Genomic DNA, 5495 nt, shown 5'->3' on the forward strand with positions numbered 1-5495 from the left:
TCTATAACCCACTATCCAGATGATACAAATTTACATTATATAAATAGAAAGATGAAGTATATAGGGAAGAAAGAAAGTTAGAAAAGACCTTTTTGTTGCACAGCTCACTGGCCATGTGGTGGAGACTGCCCATGAACTCATAATGCAATGTTTGGTGCTTCTGAGTTGTGAGACCCTCAAGAGAGTCCCATCAAGACATCATGCTGCATTTTCTTCCTGTGGTACCCTCCCACGAAGGAATATCACAGGGAGTTACAGTAGAGGGTCGTCCTCTGTGTGTCTTGAGGATGCCTTGCTATTGGAGGCTGTGCAGATCTTCACACGGCCTCTTTCCCTGATTTGGATATGGTGTCTTGTCCCTGTATGTCATGCATGGCCAGGCTCTGTGAGAAACTCTTTCTGGTCCTTGAATTGCAATTCTTCTGAAGATCACATGTATCTTCTCCATCAAAACCCCTCAGACACTGAATTATGCCTTCAAAACCCCTTTCCAGAAATCCCCCTGCCTACTACATACACTGGTGTGAGATCACTTCTTCACCTAAAGAATTTTCTGCAGTCACTCACCTGAAGTGCATCCCTGCCCACATTCTCCTTGGTTCAAATTCCTGCCTACTCTGACTGCTGCCCTTAGATATAGGGCACACCTTTAACCATGACAGTGACCCTCATGTGAGGTCACAGAGGCCAGGCCTCACTGTTAGGGAAATCTCAAAGGCTGTCCAGGCACATGGGTACATTTTGGGCTATTACTTATGGGAAGTATCTGAAGGCATCTTTTATGACCATTTCATGGGAAGAAGCTCAGACCCATTTCTCCTCTTTCTCTAGGGAACTTTACTCCTGAGAAGAGCAAGTCTAGTGGGGATGAGGTATGCATACTCAGTACCAATGTGGAAAATGTAATTCTTGGTTTATCATTTCTGATGCTCTAGTTATCAGCAAGCTTCTCTCATCATGAAACTTGGAGTGTGCCATCTTCTGGGCCCTGGGTACCAAACTGATTGATAAATTTGTCCTGCAACCTGTTCCTTCACCCATTAAACCCAGCTTGAAGTAGGATTGCCCAGAAAGCAGGATGTCATGAAATTTCTGTACCTGGCTGTGCAATGGTAGTCGATGACTTCTGAGAGTGTCACTCACTGGAGAACAGCACAACAGTAGAACTTCACCCTGTACCAGTCTGCAGTACAGGCCGGGTGTGGCCATCCCTGGGCCTCATCGTCCCATGAGTTGTGGGTGTCATCTCTCTGAGTCCTTATTTGGACAATTTCTCAGCACACATTCCACTGATACTGCAACTTTTTCCTACTGCTATAGCACAGGTCCTATTAAAGGTTGCCTCAAGGACCACATTGTGCCTCACACATTACATCCTCCCACTTTTCAGTATAACACACTGTTTAATTAGGCCTTCATACCAGGAATCCTGTATGTATTTTTCCCACCACATAGCCCAAACCTCACTGCACACCTGCAAGCAACTCTTTCTGAATCCCAGCCCACCCCAGTAGACACTGACTTCCCTCACATCAACACCACAGCCTTTACCTTGGCAATGAGCTATTATGTGAGGTAACAGAGACTTGACCACACCTCTGTCCAGCTTATTCCTCTGTGCCTGAGTGCAGCATGAGGAACAGCCATGCTTTCCCAAACTGTGCTGAGCACTCCGTCCCAGCACTGTGGAAGACTTTCCCTGTGGTGAGTTCATCTTATGAACAAAGCCTGAACATAAAGTTACCCTGTCTCAGATAGCAATGTGTATATTGGTAGGGAAGATACGGGACAGCATTCAGTGTCCTCTATAAGCACTTTCACACGTATGACATGGACCTGCAGACAGAGCACACACACGAGCACACATACAAAGTGCAAATGTCCATAATTACAGAATTAGAGGGTAGAGTGCTTTCATGGTGTTTCCTCTGATAGTGACATAGATGTTTCTTTCCATATTGTGACAGCTGAGTACAAATGAAAACATTGCTACTGCAGGGACTGGAGTCCTCAGGGACGAGCTGATGGCATTTCCCCACGTGCTTTTCCTACCTTCCCTGGAGAAGCCGTGCGTGCTGGTCTAATGTGGCCATTCAAACAGGAATGGATCCTTCTTCATTACCTATGCTGGGTGCTGAGTTCTGGTCTAGATACACCTGTACAGCTTCATCTTAAGGCCTCTCTCCCTGGTGAGATGAGGGGGTTCTCTCCCTTTGGTCTCGAGGAACCAGTCCCACTGCTGTAAGATGTCTGACCCCTGATCTTTCTAGTTCTTAGGATGAGCTGTCCTCAGGCAGGAACATTTCAATGACCTCACTGTTTCATTCTCCCCATTTAAGGCCTCAATGAAGAAGTGCCCCACACTGACTGAGTCACTCACATGATGAATTTCAGGCAGCATCCATCCCAGAAAACAGCCCAAACTTACCCAGACACTTGGGCCTGCTTCAAATCCCAGCCCTCCTTGGTGGACTCTGTGTTGCCCTCAGGCAAAGAACACTGATGTTTCTGCAGTAGAGATTTACCTGTGAGGTCACAGAGGCCTCACCTCACTTCATTCTGAGAATCCCAAAGGGCATCCTGGCCTCAGTTACCTCCCAGCTTGACCCATCCTTATTCTCTCCCAAACTATGTCAAGCATCCTTAGAAACACATAGATTTGGGGAAGTAGCTGGAAGTGTTTCAGAGACACCTCCTCCATGGGAATCACTTCCATGCGTCTTGTGGCAGCCCTCCATCTTTTCTGAGGTAACTGCATCCTTGAGAGGAGGCACACAGTTGACAGTGCTGCCTCCTCATCTCAAATGTCTGAACTCACCCTCTGTCTCAGCATCTCAGATTCTCCATAGGCATCACGGTTTATTGCTGGCACTCAGCTGCAGGGTGCCATCTGGCTCCAAATGTAACCATACCTCGTTTCCTATTTTCCCTCTGCACCACTAATCTTTTAGCTTGTGGTGGGTGGTGGGTTATTAACTGAGTGTTAGGCTGCAAGGCCAGTGGCCCTTACTTTTAGAGGGAACAGTACAAAAATATATAGATCAGTAGTGAATAAATACACAGCATTCACGAGCCACAGTAGAATGAATTGCAGACAGAGCCCAGAATGAGGTGTGGGAATCCTGGGAGCGCATGCTTTCACTTGTCCTATCCTCAGTGGACCTTCCACCCGAATAACTGTGTTTGTGAATAATCATCCTGTCTAGATACGTCTCAAGTCACTGTCCACATGCACTTGCAGTTTATGCAGTATTGGGTGCTCGTTCTGTTACCTGCTCTTTCCTGGGACTCTGTCAAGTTTATGCTTTCCCGGTGCAAGAGCTGCAGTCTCAACCACCAGATTTCCAGTGTTTCTTATGACGGGATGGTGGGTGTAAAGCATGACTGACATCCAACACTGGGGATTGCTGGGCACACATGACCATGGGTCCACTGCGCATTCTCTGTAGTTATTCAGAATGTGGAAAGTTCAGTGGATAAGTGTGAAATCCTCTGCCTGAATTATCCTGGCTAATCCTATCCTTCCTCTGGAGACCAAGTGTCCAGCTTCTGGCATGAGGATGTTTTAGGGGAGTTGCACTGTGTTTTTGCATTCAGATAGGTTCCCATGTAACATGACTCATGAGCATGAGGACCCTGTGGGTGTCATTTGGAGATTGTGGGAAGTCAGAGTGCCTGATGGAAGGACCTTCCTCCCTTCCTTCCTACCCCCTCCTCTATTGAACCTCTGGAGGAGCATTCCAGGACTGATCAAATAGAGTGCATATGTTGTCTGCTGCCATTCCTTTGACCAGAAATTAGTCATGTGTCCTTGGGATCCACCACCAGAAAGGCTGAGATGGAGTCTTGATCTCAAGCGCTTTCTATGTCTCCAACTCCATAGTGAAAGTTCTGTTTGTTTTTCTTCTGACACATAGTAATTGGACACATTTATAGGGTACAATGTGATGCTTCCATTCATGTATGTATTGTATAATGATCAAATCAAGGTAATTAATGTCCATCACTTTATTAATATCTCAGAACTACTCATAGCTTAAGTTTAGTATCTTAAACTTTTCCCTTTCTCTGTTGTGAGAACTTTGAAAGTTCTTTTCTCTAACTATCTGAAATACGCAGTGTGTTACTGTTAACTAGAGTCATCATGCTGTAGGAGCTCCCAGGTGAATGAGGTCACACAGTGTTTGGCTTTTCCATATGTATTTGTTATTACTGCGTGTGAGCGTGTACCTGTGTGTGGTGTGTGCTCACACACCACAGTGTATGTGGTGATCCGTCAGCAGCACTGGAAAGCTGGCTCTCTCCTTCTTCCTCTGTCTCGTTCCTGGAGCTCTAGCTCAGGTTGTCAGACTCACAGGGCGAGCATTGTTACCCAGAGGGCCGTTCTTTAGCCCCGAGTTTGCTCTTTTTAACAATCAGATTGTTTTTGAGGTATGTTGTTTCTGGGTCTTTATAATTTTTATAGATGCTACTATTTTATTAGGCATATACTTTGCCGACTTTTCTTCATTCTGTAGATCCTTTCCATTGTTGTTTACTTTGCTGTTACAGAAGTTTTGGTTTGATATGATCCATTTTTTTGCTTTTACTTTTTATTTTTGCTTTTATTGTTGTGCTTGTTGAGGTCTTCTCTAAAGGTCCTCACTGGCAGTCAGGTAGCACTTGCCCTGTTTTTTCTAGTATTTTCATATTACATCAGTGATTAATCCATTTTTAGCTGATTGTGTTTCATATGAGAGATGAGGTGTTTGGTACTTTGCATGGAGTGGCCAGTTTTCTTAGCACCGTTAATTGAAAGTCCTTTCCCCGTTCTGTGTTTTGACATTGTGAACATATGAGCTGTGTGAATGAATTGGTTGATTCCTCAGCTTCCTGTTCAGCTGCATTGATCAATGTCTTCCTATTGCTCATTTGGTTTGGGGTCCCACCAAAACAAATGTTTGTTTTTGTTCAGACTTGTTTTTTTTTTCCCTAACGTGATTTTCCTATGCAATAGAGAAGAATGGATTCTACAGCTGTTGGGTAGAATGTTCTGTAAGATTCTCTTAGCTCCATTTGAAGTCTAGAGTGTATTTTAAATCCAGAGTGTCTGCTGACTTCCTGTCTGGATGATTTTTCCACTGCTGTAAGTGTTGGTTGCCATCCCCAGGTGTCACTTGTCTGCTGTCTCTCATACAGAGAGCTGTATCAATGTTTGTTGGTGTGTTGTGTGTGTTTATATGTTTGCTGTTGTCTCTCATACAGAGAGCTGTATCAATGTTTGTGTGTTTTGTGTGGGTGTGTATGTATGCTGCTGTCTCTCATACAAAGAGCTGTATCAATGTTTGTATGTTTTGTGTGGGTGTGTATGTATGCTGCTGTCTCTAATAGAGAGGGCTGTATCAGTGTTTGTGTGTTGTGTGTGTGTGTGTGTGTGTGTGTGTGTGTGTGTGTGTGTGTGTGTTTATATGTATGCTACAGGCTTGGGTTTGGCCCCTTTACCATTCTTTAATGTC

This window comes from Peromyscus californicus, unplaced genomic scaffold, assembly GCF_007827085.1.
Source record: "Peromyscus californicus insignis strain IS unplaced genomic scaffold, ASM782708v3 Scaffold_3__1_contigs__length_106647218, whole genome shotgun sequence".
NCBI classification, from domain to species: domain Eukaryota; kingdom Metazoa; phylum Chordata; class Mammalia; order Rodentia; family Cricetidae; genus Peromyscus; species Peromyscus californicus.